Source organism: Nomascus leucogenys, chromosome 6, assembly GCF_006542625.1.
Source record: "Nomascus leucogenys isolate Asia chromosome 6, Asia_NLE_v1, whole genome shotgun sequence".
NCBI lineage: Eukaryota > Metazoa > Chordata > Mammalia > Primates > Hylobatidae > Nomascus > Nomascus leucogenys.
The window spans coordinates 59,727,462-59,744,030 of NC_044386.1; the positions used below are offsets into that span (position 1 = coordinate 59,727,462).

The 16,569-nt window shown below is 43.1% G+C and overlaps 1 protein-coding gene across 5 annotated transcripts in view; it reads right to left on the reverse strand.

Annotated features, from left to right (window-relative positions):
• The window catches only part of MGA (MAX dimerization protein MGA), a 111,301-nt gene extending 105,070 nt beyond the window's left edge, over positions 1-6,231 (reverse strand). For 4 of the 5 annotated variants that reach the window (XM_030814264.1, XM_030814262.1, XM_030814263.1 and 1 more), the window contains exon 1: positions 6,118-6,231. The gene's annotated coding sequence lies outside the window, so the exon portion shown is untranslated. Of the gene's footprint in view, positions 1-1,041; positions 1,059-6,117 lie in introns of those variants that run through there. The other variant, XM_030814261.1, reaches the window with a different exon arrangement.
• Between the last annotated feature and the right edge of the window lie 10,338 nt (positions 6,232-16,569).

The following is a 16,569-nucleotide window of genomic DNA, read 5'->3' on the forward strand; positions in this document are numbered from 1 at the left end:
TAAAAGTTTTTTATTGTACTTCTTAAACTTCAGACAGGGAGTACACGTGCAGGTCTGTTTACATGAGTATACTGCATAATATAAGGTTTGGGCTTCTAATGATCCCATCATCCAAGCAGTGAACATAGTACCTGATAGGTAGTTTTTCAACCCTTGTAAAAGATTTTTCCTTTTTAAAGTCAAAGAAATAAGACAGTATTTCGGTCTTAAAAATAAACAAAAAGCCAAAGAATGAAAAAGAATATGTACATATTTGCTTTACACAGACTATCTCTGGAAAGACAGAAAAGAAAACAGTAGTATTGGTCATATCCAAGGAAAACTTGATGACTTGGAAAAGATACCCTTTTACATTTTCTAAATTTTGTGCCTTGTGAACACAACCTTTAAAAACTAAAAAACAGGCCAGGTGGGCAGGTGCAGTGGCTCACACCTGTAATTCCATCACTTTAGGAGGCCCACGTGGGAGAAACGTTTGAGGTCAAGAGTTCAAGACCAGCCTGGTCAAAATAGCCACAGTCGGTCTCTACCAAAAAAAAAAAAAAAAAAAAAAAAAAATAGCAGGTATGGTGGCCAGGAGGCTGAGGCAGGAGGACACCTTCAGCAGCCCTGGAAGTTCAGGTTGCAGTGAGCCATAACCGTATCACTGCACTCCAGCCTAGGAGACAGAGTGAGACCCCATCTCTTTAAAAAAAATAAAAAATAAAGTTAAAATTAATTATTAAAGGTTATAAAGAAAAAGGTCACATATATTGTATGATTCCATTTATATGAGATGTCCAACACAGGCAAATCTAGAGAAACAGAAAGTAAATTAGTGGTTTCAGGGCAAGGGGTAACTGGGACTAACTGCTAATGGGTGTGGGGTTTCTTTTTGGTGTATACTTTAAAATGATGAATTATATGTTATGTGAATTATATCTCAATAAAAAGTTATAATACAGAAATCTGAAGCCGGCCATGGTGACTCATGCCTATAATCCCAGCACTTTGGGAGGCTGAGGCAGGAGGATCACTTGAGCCCAGGAGTTTGAAACCAACCTGGAAAATACAGTGAGACTCCATCTCTACAGTGGTGTGTAGCTGTAGTCCCAGTTACTTGAGTGGCTGAGGTGAGAGGATCACTTGAGCTACTTGAGTGGCTGAGGTGAGAGGATCACTTGAGCCTGGGGGTGGGGAGGCCAAGGCTGCATGCAGTGAGCTGTGATGGTGCCACTGCACTCCAGTCTAGATGACAGAGTGAGACCCTGTCTCAAAAAAAAAAAAAAAAAAAGAAATCTGATTGCTAAAATCAACCGAACTGATATGCCAAATTAAAGCTACGGCTTCTAGTTTTTATACAAAAAGGAAGATGCTACATCACCACTCCTGTGTAAGTGGGTCAGTAATCTTAATCAAATTCAGCCACTTATTAGTCTTCTTCATTATAATTAAAAAGTATTTTACCTTTCATCAGAGCTAATAATGAGCAGCAAAAGCATCTAATCTGAATTTTACCTCTTCTTACAAGATGGTCATACAGCTCCAAAGCTTAAAATATGTGTTAGACTACAGATAATAGATATTTTTAAAATCAAGACTTCAAAAGGTTTACTATTGTTTCCTATTATGACTAGAGATAAAAACAGAAATTCACTTCCTAACACTAAAGCACTAATGTCAGGGAAGGTCAGAAACAACAACAACAAAAAATCTCTCCTCTGATGTGAAGTTTATTTTTAAAAGACAGATAAAATTTACAGTGATTCTTTTCAAAAGCTGCCTCAAGCTTTTACTATGAAGTTGATTGGTTTTCTAAAACTAACACACTTAGGCAATACCAATCAGAGATTGACAAAACAAAACTAAACAGAAGTCACAAATAAGGTAAAATATTAAAGCTTAAATAACTGGCAAAAAAAAAATACCTCTACAATGATGTATAATTCAAACAATGCAAACTCCTAGCTTGTACTTATTAATTCATAAACTTCAAGGTTTTGTTACAAATCACCAACTATTTTTGTGAATAAGTATGCAAAACATCCTTTTTGTGTATGTGTTCCAAGTGAGCACAACATCCTTAGGTGCATCTAATATGACTAAGGCAGCAAAGAAGCATATGAAAAAGAATTTAGTTATCCCAAACCTATAAATTACATGAAATGGTGCCGAATTTCTTAAACATTATCTTTCTATAAACTAAAATTTTGGTTTTCAGATCATTACCGGTAAAACCAAGACAGAGAAGTTTTAACCAATTTTTTAAAAATTACTATCTTTTAAAAGATTAATCTATGAAATGTCAAAGATGCAATTGACAAAAACCCAGTTTAGTGAAAATTAGACTGCACTTGAAGTAAATTTTACACTAACTTTATATACACACACTGAGTTTTTCTTTTTGCCTAAGCAAAAAATTAGTGCAGAGAAGTCATATCAACCTATTTCAACTTTGTGCACAGGCATATAATAAAAAAATGTAAAAATGTGCCTGAAGACAGGAAAACAAACTTTCTGACTTATGATTTGTATAAGGCCGGTTTTTTAACTCCACTGTGGAATCAATCCATTAGTTGATGAAAATGCATTGAATTAAAGACTTAATTTATGACTAAAACCATCTCTATCTCGAGCCATAACAGCTACTGGTTTAAGAACATGGAATGAAATTCTTATTCTACATCAATCTAGGCACAGATTCCACTTCACCATAAGCATATGCCTAGGTTTGAAGCTACCATATGAATTTTCTTTTTTTTCTAAGATAAATATTGTAAAACTTTAGAATTTTCTAATCAAAGGGCAGTCAATTAAGGATATTCAGCTGTTTCAGACACACCAAGACCACTCTAAAGTCTACTTAAGCCAACTGCAAAACTCAAATGTACTTTAGAAAGGGGTAGGCTAGGCCAGGAGCAGTGGCTCACGCTTGTAATCCCAGCACTTTGAGGGGCTGAGGCAGGAGAATCACCTGATGTCAGGAGTTCAAGACCAGCCTGGCCAACATGACAAAACCCTCTCTCTACAAAAAATACAAAAAATTAGCCGGGCGTCGTGTTGCGCACCTGTAGTCCCAGCTACTCGGGAGGATGAGGCACGAGGTTGCAATGAGCCAAGATAGCGCCACTGCACTCTAGCCTTGGAGACAGAGTGAGACTTGGTCTCAAAATAATAATAATAATAATAATAATGAAGAAAAGGGTAGGCTACTCATGAAGAAATAAATCTTCTAGCAACATCCTAAAAATACTCTGGGAAACTAAAAGCTTTAATGAAAACCACAATTTTGGTACATATATACCTTAACATTCAAAAACTTTCAGTTCGGCTTTTCAACATCAAATTTTTTTTTTTATCTAGATAAAATAGCTATAATAAAAAGCCAACAAAGTAAGTTGTGGAGGGGAAAATTCAGTAACACTCTGAAATGTCACACCGAAGACATATACACACACAAAAGCTATCATAGAAAACATTTTTTAGGTAAGCTGACGAGTTCCATAAATTGTTACAATTTCTGACTCCCTATTTTAATGTCTTTTCACCAGTGACCTCTTTGGGAAATGTTTATCCACTAAAGCAATGACCCTCACACAACTCACAAAATACACTAGTTTTACTAGTTTCCTAATTCAGTGATTTATGTACTGTGCTCAACCCCAAAAATTAGTTACACAAAATCAAAATTCCAAGTCAATACCATTATTTAAAAACACAAATATTCAAATGCTAAGTAACACATTCTGAAAGTTTTCCAAATTGCTACAAATTTATACAACCTTTCATACAATAAATACAGTAGTATGGCAGGCACCAAGATGTTAGTATATTCCTTAATATAATCCTTCACTATAAGAATATGGTTAAGTTAAATTACATTTGTGAAACTCAAATTTCAAGAGAACAGGTTCACTCAGATTTCAGTATTTACCAATAAACACTGGGTCAAGAAATTTTAAGTTTCTTAAAAACAGAATGTGGATATAAATATAATAAGAAAATGACAGCAAATGGTGGCAAAGACAGTAAAATAGCCAACTGTTAATACTTTCTTAATCGCTCTTAACCATCATTTGCTTATTTTTACTAATTTAATAAATGGTACTTGCTATTTATTAAGAACTACTCACTTCGGAACAGACAATATCCTGGGCATTTTATCGTCACAACCTTATAGGGTAAATGTCAAAATATTATCTGAAACACTTTTAGGTTTTAAGGCACAGAATTGCACCTCCGTAAGAGAGTACTGCCTCCTTCTCTTCCCAGATATCATTTGTTACTGCTGGCCGCAGGAGTATTTTTTCTTCCTAAGAATGGACCCTAACTACAACTCAGGGCCAGCAAGCTGACAGGTCCCTAGCAGTTGGGTAAGCAGAATTTGAAGAATTTTTAAGGCAGAAACGGGCAGTAGTCAAACTTGAAGTAAGTATGCCAAGGTACCCAGGGCACTGAATTTCCTCAAGTCCTTAGACTGTGTTTTCTGTTAAGTGGACCCAACCCACTTAACCCACACAAACGCTAGAAACAACCGTAGGCGGCAAGAAACACTAGCGCTGTTCCGATACGCAAGAAAGTAAAAGGCTCTCACTGCCTTCCCCGAGAGGAGCAGACGCCGTCGACTATTAATGACCCACAAACCGCCGCTTTTCAACTGCAAAGGACAGCTGGCCAAGAACCACGTGAAAAAATGCCGCAAGGAAAGCTCTTCCGGGGAAGAGTCCCGACAGATCACGTGCCGTCGGCCGGAACCCGACGATCGCTCTGCGGGACCCAGCCGCGTTCTGTTACCTTGGAGACTACAGAACCAGCCACCAGACCCTCCCCGGCCAACCCCCTTCCCAGCAGACGTCACGCCGCCCCCAGGCACTTTCCCTGCAGCCTAGCCGCGGCATCGTGCCCAAAAAGAACGAACAGAGCAAGCAGTTAACCAGGGACTCAGCCGCATAAGCCTGGCAAGCTCTACAACAACACGCGCGGGTGGGCTCGAGACTTCTCATGATCCACGTGTTTGCTCCGGCGAGGCGAACCTTGGGAAAGTTATCTTCCCTCTAAAAGAGTACACTTTGGTTTCTCCTGTTGGTCTGCCATCAGTAACCCCTCCTTTCAGACCTCATTTACCCGTTCCTGCTTCCACCCCGGCGAGAGGAAGAAGGCATTCCCAGGGTTCGAAAGGCAAGGCAAAAATCTGTACAGCAAGACACTACCACTTTTGCACTCCCGACCCAGTCTGAAACGATCCCTAGTTTCTCCATATTCTTCTGACACACAGATTCCTCAACTTTGGCTACCGGAGCTTTGGGGGGGCGGGGCGGGGGGGGGGCGGTGATGTTAATGTCCCAGATACTTTGCACTGAGGGCAGAGACCTACTTGACCATTTAACAGAAACGGGAAACCCCATAAACAGAACTAGGTAAAGGCTGCCCCACAGAGGAAAAAAGAAAATAACACCTGCTCTTCCCACCTGTTTTCCCCTCCCTCATTTCTGCACTTACACACCACCGGTCCTTTGTTTACCAAGTCCCCACTCCTACAGCTCACTTCCTCGCCCTCCTTTATTAAACTTGCCGTCCTGCCTCAAACAATTTGGCCGGAAATTACTTGTTAGAAAAGACGTTTGCACAGGTGTCAAAACGCTGCGCCAAGTTCCTCAGAAAAACGACGCCAACACCGTTTCCCTTGGAGTTCTAGAACCACGAGACCTAGGCTCTAAACTGAAAAGCGCGTAAGCGTGGCTCTCGACCTAGAGCCCGGCGCCGGGCTAGAAGTCGTCACGCGGACCATACCACGCGGAGCGGCACCCCACACACGCGAGGGCAGGGCCGAGCCATGGGCGCTTCTCACCCCTCCCGCCTCGTGGCCGCTCTCTCTGGCGTCGATGTTCCCAGTTAGGTAGCTGAGCGACGCGGAAGTGAGGCCGGGGACGCGCGCGAGGTGACATGCGCAGCCTCGCTCAGGGACCACAGGCGCGCGCCAAAGGCGGCCCCGCGCAAGGCCCGGCCTGGCGAGGGCGTGCGAAGCTCTCTCAGCGGAACGTTTCTCACGCCGTTCAAATACACAAGAGCTTCAAACTCTCGAAAAACTCCAATCGGGCCAGTACTAAGCGATGCCCTCCACCCAGGCCCGAGAGTTACCGTGCGGGGCGTGGCCGGCCTCACCCGGAGTCCTTCACATCCCGCTGGGGGCGGGTTATTCTGTTCGGTTCGCACACCGTGTGTCCGCTCCAGCTGAAGAGCCTGCGCGCGCGCACCGGACGTCCACGTCACCGCGCACGCGCTCCTACCCGCTCGGAGCCCGCCGCGCAGGCGCAAAAGGAGACGCGAGCAGCACCTCCCTGACCCCTCCCCCAACACCAGGAGTCCAAACGGCCCCAGAGCAGCAGCAAGACCCTTGGGACCCGCCCCCAGCGTGGAAGCCGCTGCTTTTCCGGGTCCCTGCAACCCAGAAAAGCCTACTGAAGCTTCTAGAATCAAGAAAGGCGAGGCAGGAGGGAGGCACCTAGATTCCTCAGGCTTGCACACGAAGCCTTCGTGGAAACTGTGAAACCAATGCCTGGCGGGCCTTTCTCAACTGTGCCTTTCACCCTTTCCCTAGGGCTCCTCGCCGGCCCCGCCCCGGCCACGCCCAGCCACACCCACACAGGGCTCCGCAGACCCCCAGCCTCCACAAGCCCGTCAAATAAATCCGAGGTCTTCCTCCACGGAGTACCGGAGCTTGGACAGCTCCAAAGCATTGGGAAACCTTGAAGCAAAGACCTTGAGAGACGGATGGTCGAGTTTACAACATCCACAACCGAAGACGACTAGGAAAATTGGGAGGAGACCGAAAGACTCAGTGCGCAGTTGGAAAGCGAAGAGTTACCACTAAATTGCCTGATATAAAGATGAAAGATATCTTGATAAAACAGGGAAACGATGCAGGAGTGTGTTATCTAAGCTTTAGTGCCTTGATCCTGTGCATTCAATCTTTGTTTCTTCAAGACATTTAAGCTATGAGGTGCAAAGAAAGTATTACTGAATATCTATTATGTGTCAGGCAGTTGCTGAAGTAAATCAATGGACAGTACTTCTCCTAACCTTCAAAAATTAGTTATCTTTCTCCTTCTCTACTCCTTACCAGCTGTTCTTTCTTCTGTACTCCTGACACCAGTAAAAAGGAAGCGTAGTTTTTTAAGAGGCAAAAAAGAAGTAGGGAGTAGGAGAGCAGATTTTGTGGTCAATGATCCCAAACTGCTTTCTTTCATAAGAATTAGCAAGCACTGAGAACCTACTACGTGACATGCTAGGTGACAATACAAAACACTATGAAGGAGAATGAGGAGACTAAGAGGAAGGAGTCAACAGGAGGCTTATCCAGCACTACTGATCTGACCTACTTTTTACTTAGGAAGGTCATATTTCTCTACACTTTGCTCTTCCTGAGGAGATATACAACAACATGGACAGAAACTGCTGGAATAGTCTGAACTAGAAAACGTGTAGGCTACTTTAGAGACTTCTGAAGGCATTCTGAAACCCCAAGTCAGGCACGGTCAGCAAGAGCATTCAAGATCCTAGGCAAAATTGAAAAGTAACAGTTTAACACCTTCCTCCTCTTCCCTGACCCCAAGAACCTCTTTCCTACAAGCTGCCCTGTCAGAATCTCCCATCTTACCAAGAATGCCTTCCTCTCAAGGATCTGAGGTTTCCTCATAAAAATTTTCCATTTTCTGGGGAAGAAGTAAATTTAGGTTGATTTAGCATTAAAACATATGATCATAAGGTGTGAATGACTGGGTAACAACCATGCATCCCCAAAGAGACAAGTTAACCCAAATGATCTCTCTAACTGGGGGATCTGTGAGGACAACTCGGGAAGAAGGGGAATGGAGATTCTCTTTTGGTGCTCTTTCCCTACACCAGGCAAACATATAACTAAATACTAGATACTTTAAAAAAAAAAATGCTGAACTTTGAAGATTCAGTACTACATATCTCGGGAGAGGAAAACTATCCATGGTTTTTCAAAGTGGAGTCCGCCTAACTTAGAAAGGTCGGGAGATGTCAAGAATCTGAGGGTCCTAAAGGAACTTTAAGTGTTTTTAGATGATATTCTAAAAATAATCATACCACCACACACATTTCAGGGATCCAGTTTGGATTTACCATCATGCAGGTACCAAGTAACCACTTGTTTTTCTTTTTTCTTTTTTGTTTGCTTTGAGTAACCACTTAAATGGTTACATTCAACTTTTAATGCAGTATTCTCATACTAAAGTTCTTGGTTGTATACTTTGGATAATGTAAGAAATTTCCTCCTTTAAAAGGCATCCATATATAACCCAATGTTTAAGAATGCCAAGCTAACTGCTAAAGTGATGCTCCTAAGTTCCACCTTTTTTCAGTTATCATAGCTCAACTTATTGGTCCAGCCTAACACAAAAGTGTTTGCCTTGATTTTCCTAGGCTGCACGTTCAAGCAGATTTTTCTGAATATTAAGGGGAAACAAACAAACAAAAAACTAGAGAGAATGCATGCAATTAACAATCTGGCCTAGAATGTACACAGTTTTGATCCTAGATTGTTCTATAAACACATAGGCACTATCTCATTTACATGCACACTTTTCCTATTCAGCAAATATGTGAGTGCCTACTATATGCTGAGGATAGGGGAAAGGCTGGCACCTCATGCACTTTTCAGATGTCTACAGCAGAACCCCAAAGATTGGCACAACTTAAGTAACAGAATCCACCAAGACAAACTTCCTCATCCAATCTATTCAGATCCAATCCTTTCAGTTCTGATTTCTAAGACATCCTCTGTCAACTGACAAAAAGACCTCACTCTTCAGATGAAACCACTGCCATGAACAAACTCCTGGACTATGGCCTTGTTTAAAATATCAATATAATAAAGAACATTCATAAAATAAGGGCTACATACAAACTGAGTTGCAAAAGATGCTTGTTTTTTTGTTTTGTTTTGTTTTTACAAAAAGTCCTTCGGCCAGGTGCGGTGGCTCAGGCCTGTAATCCTAGCACTTTGGGAGTCCGAGGCAGGCAGATTGCCTAAGGTCAGGAGTTCAAGACCAGTCTGGCCAACATGGTGAAACCCCGTATCTACTAAAAATACTAAACAATTAGCCGGGCATGGTGGCGTGCGCCCATAATCCCAGCCACACGGGAGGCTAAGGCAGGGGAATTGCTTGAACCAGGGAGGTGGAGGTTGCAGTAAGCTGAGATCGCACCACTGCACTCCAGCCTGAATGACAGAGCAAGACTCCATCTCAAAAAAAAAAAAAAAAAAAAAGGTCCTTCACTGGCCAATCTGAACACTTAGGTCCTAGGCAGAGGGTAAAAAGAGAATCATAGACAACTCCATCCTTGCCCACCATTTAGTACTACAACTGAAATCAAGTCATGCTGAGGGGCAAAGTATGATTGCCTCCAATATCTGTAACAAAGGAATTAAGGAATTAAAAATTAAGGATTTAAAGAATTAAAAATGGCAAGATATCTGCCTTCAAGGAGCTAATAATGTACCCAAAGAAGAACTTTTAAGACTTTCTGGGCTGGGCGCAGTGGTTCACGCCTGTAATCCCAGCACTTTGGGAGGCAGAGGCAGAAGGCAGGTGGATCGCATGAACCCAGGAGTTCAAAACCAGCCTGGACAACATAGTGAGAACCCATCTCTGCAAAATATTTAAAAATTAGCCAAGTGTGGTGGTGCCTGCTGTCCCAGCTACTCAGGAGGCTGAAGTGAGAGAACTGCTTGACCACAGGAGGTCGAGGCTACAGTGAGCTGTGATTGTGCCACTGCACTCCAGTCTGGGCAACAAAGTGAGACCTACCCCCTAACCCTGTCTCTTAAAGAAAGAAAATCGTTTCTTAATCAGCATAGTAATATGATTAAAAGCATGTTTTAGAAAATGCTAAGAGAAGGGAGGATGAAAAGAAGGACAGAAATGTTATAGAATATAATCAACATTCACGGCCGGGCGCGGTGGCTCACGCTTGTAATCCCAGCACTTTGGGAGGCCGAGGCGGGCGGATCACGAGTTCAGGACATCGAGACCACGGTGAAACCCCGTCTCTACTAAAAATACAAAAAATTAGCTGGGCGTGGTGGCGGGCGCCTGTAGTCCCAGCTACTCGGGAGGCTGAGGTAGGAGAATGGCGTGAACCCAGGAGGCGGATATTGCAGTGAGCCGAGATTGCGCCACTGCACTCCAGCCTGGGCGACAGAGCGAGACTCCGTCTCAAAAAAAAAAAAAAAAAAAAAAAAAAAAAGAATATAATCAACATTCATTAAGAAACACACACTGGCTCATGCCTATAATCCCAGAACTTTGGGAGGCTGAGGTGGGACAGACTGTTTAGGCTCAGGAGTTCGAGAGCAGCCTGGGCAACATGGCAAGACCCTGTCTCTACCAAAAATATAAAAAAAATAAAATAAAAATAAATAGCTGGGCCTGGTGGTATGCATCTGCGGTCCCAGCTACTCAGGAGGGTGAGGTGGGAGGACTGTTTAAGCCCAAGGGGCAGAGGTTGCGGTGAGTCAAGATCGTGCCACTGCACTCCAGCCTGGGTGACCGAGTGAGAGAGAGAGAAGAGAGGAGTAAGAGAGAGAGAGGAGAGGAGTAAGAGAGAAGAGAGGAGAGAGAGAGAGAGAAAGAAACACCATTCCTCCTTGCTGCCTCACATCTCAAGCCCACATAACCACGTTCCTCACCCTTGCCTAAGATTGCCCCAGATGCCTCCAGCCTTACTATATTCACCCTTCATACTTAAGTTTAAATGTATTTTCTTCAAGACACTTGAACATACCTAACCCCCATGATCAGGTAAGGTCTTCCAGTTATATGCTCTCATAGTACCCTGTATTTCTTTACAGCATTTACCACAACTGTGTTATTTTTAAAACCATGTATTAATGTGTCTTCCACATTAGACCATTAGCTCCACTCTATTCCAGTGCTGATCACAATGCCTGGAATAGGGTGGATACATATTTGTTGAATAAATAAATAGAAAACCAAAGATCCTCATTTTTTAGGCAAGTCTAAATATCAAATATTGATTCAGTGTCCAACAATGTGAGGTTTAGAAAACAGGGTTGTAATACATACTGAAGTTATATTAAGCAGTTATATCCCTGACTTTGGCAAACATTTCCCAAAGGGGTAGAGTTGTGATTTTAAAAAACTAGCACCCAGTGACTCTTATCCCAAATTATTTATCTTTAGGGGAATGGATAAATGTTGACAGGGCAGATACTTGAGGAGATACAAATATTTTTCTAGGAAAGTCTTATTGACTGCCCATTGACTGGATACAGTCTGCCCTCTATCTGTAGGTTCCACATCCACAGATTAAACCAATCGTGGATCAAAAATATGTGGAAAAAATAAAACAAAAAAATGACAATACAACAAAATAAAAAAAAGTATAACTATTTACAAAGCATTTAAATTATACTAGGTATTATAAGTAAAGATGATTTAAAGTATACGGGAAAAGCCAGACACGGTGGCTCACGCCTGTAATCTCAACACTTCGGGAGGCCGAGGTGGGCAGATCACTTGAGGTCAGGAGTTCGAGATCAGCCTTGCCAACACAGCAAGGCTCCACTAAAAATACAAAAATTAGCCAGGCATGGTGGCACATGCCTGTAATCCCCGCTACTTGGGAGGCTGAGGCACAAGAATTGCTTGAACTCAGGAGGCAGAGGTTGCAGTGAGCTGACATCCTGCCACTGCACTCCAGCCTGGGCGAAAGAGCAAGACTCTCTCAGAAAAAAAAAAAAAAAAAAAAAAGTCAATTAAAAAAAATAAAGTATACAGGAGGATGTACATGGGTTACATGCAAATACCATGCCATTTTATAGAAGAGACTTGAGCATCTGAGGATTTGGGTATCCTGCGGGGGGGATCTTGGAACCAATCCCCCACAGATACTGAGGGACAACTGTATTACCTAGAAAATCAACAAAAACAAACAGATCCTTAGAATAAATTGGAAAAAATGTTATGACACCATCTGGTAATAGAAGCAACAAGCTGTAATGGAGACTACCATCTGTTATATATTCATCTACAAGAAAAAATAGCAAATATATTAAAGAAAGGACACTTTAGTAACAGTGAATTTGTTTTACTAAATTTTAAAGGGAAAATGTCAGTCAGGCACAGTGGCTCAGGCCTGTAATCCCAGTACTTTGGGAGGAGGAGGTGGAAGGAACGCTTGAGCCCAAGAGTTTGAGACCAGCCCGGATAACATAGTGAGACTCCATCTTTATTTAAAAGATGGCACACTGGCTCATGCCTGTAATCTCAGCACTTTGGAATTAGGCAAAAATCAAGAAGAAGCCTATGAGAGAAAAATATACTGGAAAATTGTTTGCAAATGCATATGAAAGGAGCCATCCTTACTTTACATGAAGGGCAATACTGCCTCAGGGAAAAGAGCTAGGGTGATCAATGCAGGAATTCCCGAACTATTGGACATCACAGACCAGCAAGATAGCCCAAAAAAGTGTTTAGAGGATCATCATAAGGTGAACAAAATTTATCTTACAAAACATCCATCATCTATTATTACTATGATTTTTTTTAAAAAAAGATCATTTTAAGATTAAAAACCACTAGAAAGAACATCTCATTATAATAGTCTTTTTAATACACTTAGATAGATGAAAAAATTCACTATATTGTCCTTATTCTGTGATATACCACTGAAAACTTCTTTGCAGACAGCTATTTATAAATAACTGATCAGCCGTACAGCAGCCTCCCTAGATAGCTAAAATTTGATGTTCATAGAAAAAAATATATACAACAGGACTGTGATGGAGTATAAGTCACTTTGCCAAGAAGTCAAGAGACAGCTTCTCCTCATCAGTAACAATACAGAAGAAGAGGATATTAGCCAAGAGACATCTCAGTCGAGACCAAAGGACAGCCACAAGATTAAGAAGCTACTTTGGGAATCAGGGTAGGGGAGACACTGAAAACAGGAAATCCTTTATGGTGGGGCAAGATCCTGGAACTTTGGTAACGGTACAGAACAGTGTAGTGAAACCAAGGTCAGAGAGACCCACCCAATCACCACATAACTAGGAAAAACTGTGGAACACATGGTGGCAAAGGAAGAGGCAGGTTAAGTTACACTTAGTTTAAACTAGTCTCCAGGCATATCACATATATGAGGAAAAAAGGTGGAGGAAACTTGTTTTATTTGAAAAGTAAACCAGATGGGATTTTTTTTCTGTTTTTTTTTTTGTTTTTTTTTTTTTAAGAGATGGGGTCTCACTCTGTCTCCCAGGCTGGATGGAGTGCAGTGGTATGATCACGGCTCACTGCAGCTTGAACCTCCTGGGCTCAAGTAATGCTCCTTCCTCAGTCTCCTGAGTAGCTGGGATTATAGGCCACGCCACCACAACTGGCTAATATTTTTTTTTTAACATAGAGATGGGGTCTTGCTAGGTCGGATTTTAAATATTACTTCAGAATATTTTATAATCTTACCTTTACTAAAATTGTTAGCTGTGATCTACCACTGGAAGGCAGGGAACACCTATTTTTTGTGTGGGTTTGTTTTTTGGTTTTGGTTTTGGTTTTTTTGAGATGGAGTCTCGCTCTGTCGCCCAGGCTGGAGTGCAATGGCATGATCTTGGCTCACTGCAACCTCCGCCTCCTGGGTTCAAGCAATTCTCCTGCCTCAGCCTCTCTGGTAGCTGGGATTACAGGCGCCCGCCACCACACCCTGCTAATTTTTTTTTTTTTTTTTTTTGAGACAGAGTCTTGCTGTCGCCAAGGCTGGAGTGCAGTGGCACGATCTCAGCTCACTGCAGGCTCCGCCTCCTGGGTTCACGCCATTCTCCTGCCTCAGCCTCCCGAGTAGCTGGGACTACAGGCGCCCGCCACCTCGCCCGGCTAAATTTTTGTATTTTTTAGTAGAGACGGGGTTTCACTGTGTTAGCCAGGATGGTCTTGATCTCCTGACCTTGTGATCCGCCCGCCTCGGCCTCCCAAAGTGCTGGGATTACAGGCGTGAGCCACCACACCCAGCTACACCTGTTTTAAAAAGAGGAAAAAGCTGTATGGAAATAGAGAACATAAAGATTATTCAAGCAACTTGAATGCGGTGCAAATTACATGTATATAGATTATAAATTGTAGCGATTATACAGAGCCAGTATTTTTCATCTCATGATTAGTTCCACTCTACATTCTTGAGGTTCTCTATCCTTATTAGCATAAGTAAATAAGGCTACAATGAGTTAAACGAATATTTATTATGCATCAACTATGTGCTAAGCCCTAAAACTGGGGACAAAGAATAAATGAAAACAAGTCCCCTGGGGAAAATGAATAAATAAAAACAAGTCCCCTCAAAAAGCTCAAGCTCTGATTGAAAAGACAGAATAATTATATTGAAAAACTGTAGTTGGTAGTGTAGAAAAACCTCTGGGAACACTTTAGAAACATACAAAACCTACAAAGGGTATAAAGTCCCAGCACTTTGGTAGGCCAAGACTGGAGGATCACTTGAGGCCAGAGGCTAGAGACCAGCCTGGCAACATAGTGAGACCCCATCTCCCAAAAAAAAAAAAATAAAAAATTTAATTAGCTGAGTGTGGTGGTGCATGCCTGTAGTCCTAGCTACTCAGAGGCTGAGGTGGGAGGATCATTTGAGCCCAGAAGTTTGATGCTTCAGTGAACTATGACTGCACCACTACACTCTAGCCCAGGCATCAGAGCGAAAGGAGGGGAAAGGAGAGGGGAGAGGGGAGAAGGGAGAGGGAAAAGGAGAGGAGAGAAGGGAGAGGTGAAAGAGGAGAGGGGAGGGGAGGGGAGAAAGGGGAGAGGAGAGGAAATAAGAGGGGAAAGAGGAGGCCAGGCGCAGTGGCTCACACCTATAATCCCAGCACTTTGGGAGGCTGAGGCGGGTGGATCACGAGGTCAGGAGATCGAGACCATCCTGGCTAACACATGAAACCCCATCTCTACTAAAAATACAAAAAAAAAATTAGCCGGGTATGGTGGCGGGCGCCTGTAGTCCCAGCTACTCGGGAGGCTGAGGCAGGAGAATGGCGTGAACCCAGGAGGAGGAGCTTGCAGTGAGCCAACATCGCGCCACTGCACTCCAGCCTGGGCAACAGAGTGAGAGACTCAATCTCAAAAAAAAAAAAAAAAGGTGGGGGGAAGAGGAGAGGAGAGGGGGGAGGGGAAGAGGTGGAGAAGGGAAAGGGAGGGGAGCGGAGAGAAGACGGGAGAGAAGAGGGGAAAAGAGGGGAGAGAAGAGGGGAAAAGAGGGGAGAGAAGAGGGGAAAAGAGGGGAGAGGAGAAGGGAGGAGAGAGGAGAAGGGAAAGGAAGAAGAGGCGGGGAAAGGAGAGAAGAGGGGAAAGGAGAGGGGGAAAGGAGAGGGGGAGGGGAGAAGAGGAGGGGAAAGGAGAGGGAGAGGGGAAAGGAGAGGGGGAGGGGAGAGGAGGAGGCGAAAAGAGAGGGGGAGGGGAGAGGAGAGGCGGAAAGGGAGAAAGAGGGGAGAGGGGGAAGGGGAGGAGAGGGGGAAGGGAGAGGAGAGGGGGAGGAGAGGGGGAAGGGAGAGGAGAGGGGAGAGGAGAGGGGAAAAGGGAAAGGAAGGAGGAAAGGAAAGGAGAAGAGAAGAAAGGAAAGGGAAGGGAAAGGAAGGGGAAGAAGGACAGGGAAGGAAGGGGAAGGGGAAGAAAAAAGAAAAGAAAGGGGACTTTTCTTTACGAAGAAGAGGAGACTTTTCAGCTGACTCTTAAAGGAGAAATAAAATTAATGAGACAGAAAGTGGAGGAAGACATTGCAATCAGTGGCTATGTAGTCAATGAACTACAATAAATTATCCAGAATTTGGAGATAGGGCTGCCTTTATAAGAGTAAAACACTGAAGATCAAAACAAGAGACAAAATTAAAACCAAGTAAGATCAGTAAACTTATCTCATAAGTACTATGGTCTGAATCTGTCCCCAGAAAGTTCCTGTGTCGGAAACTTAATTTCTAACACAACAGTTGGGAGGTGGGGCCTATTAAGGAGTGACTGGGTCATGAGGTCAGGGCCCTCATGAATGGATTAATGTTGCTATCACAGGAGTGGATTAGTTATCTCAAGAGTGGGTTGTTATAAAGTGAGTCCTGCCCCTGGTGTCCCCCTCTATCTCACATGCTCCCTTCTGCCATGACCCTCATCAGATCCCAGTGCCATACTCTTGGACTTCCCAGCCTCCAGAACTGTGAGCCAAATAAACCTCTATTGTTTATAAACTACCCACTCTGTGATATCCTGTTATAGCAGAAGAAAATGGACTAAGACCAGATGAAAATAACCTCGGTTACTTGGAAATGGGCTTCTATATTTGGAAAATATTTATCCAATCTACGAGTCCATGATATTCATGACATATACTCATTCTTTTGAACATTTAGATCCCTACTCTGCACTATCAAATATTTATAAGAGGTATACAAAAGAAAAACTATAGGGCCAGGTACAGTGGCTCACGCCTGTAATCTCAGCACTTTTGGAGGCTAAGAGAAGCAGATCACTTGAGGTCAGGAGTTTGAGACCAGCCTGG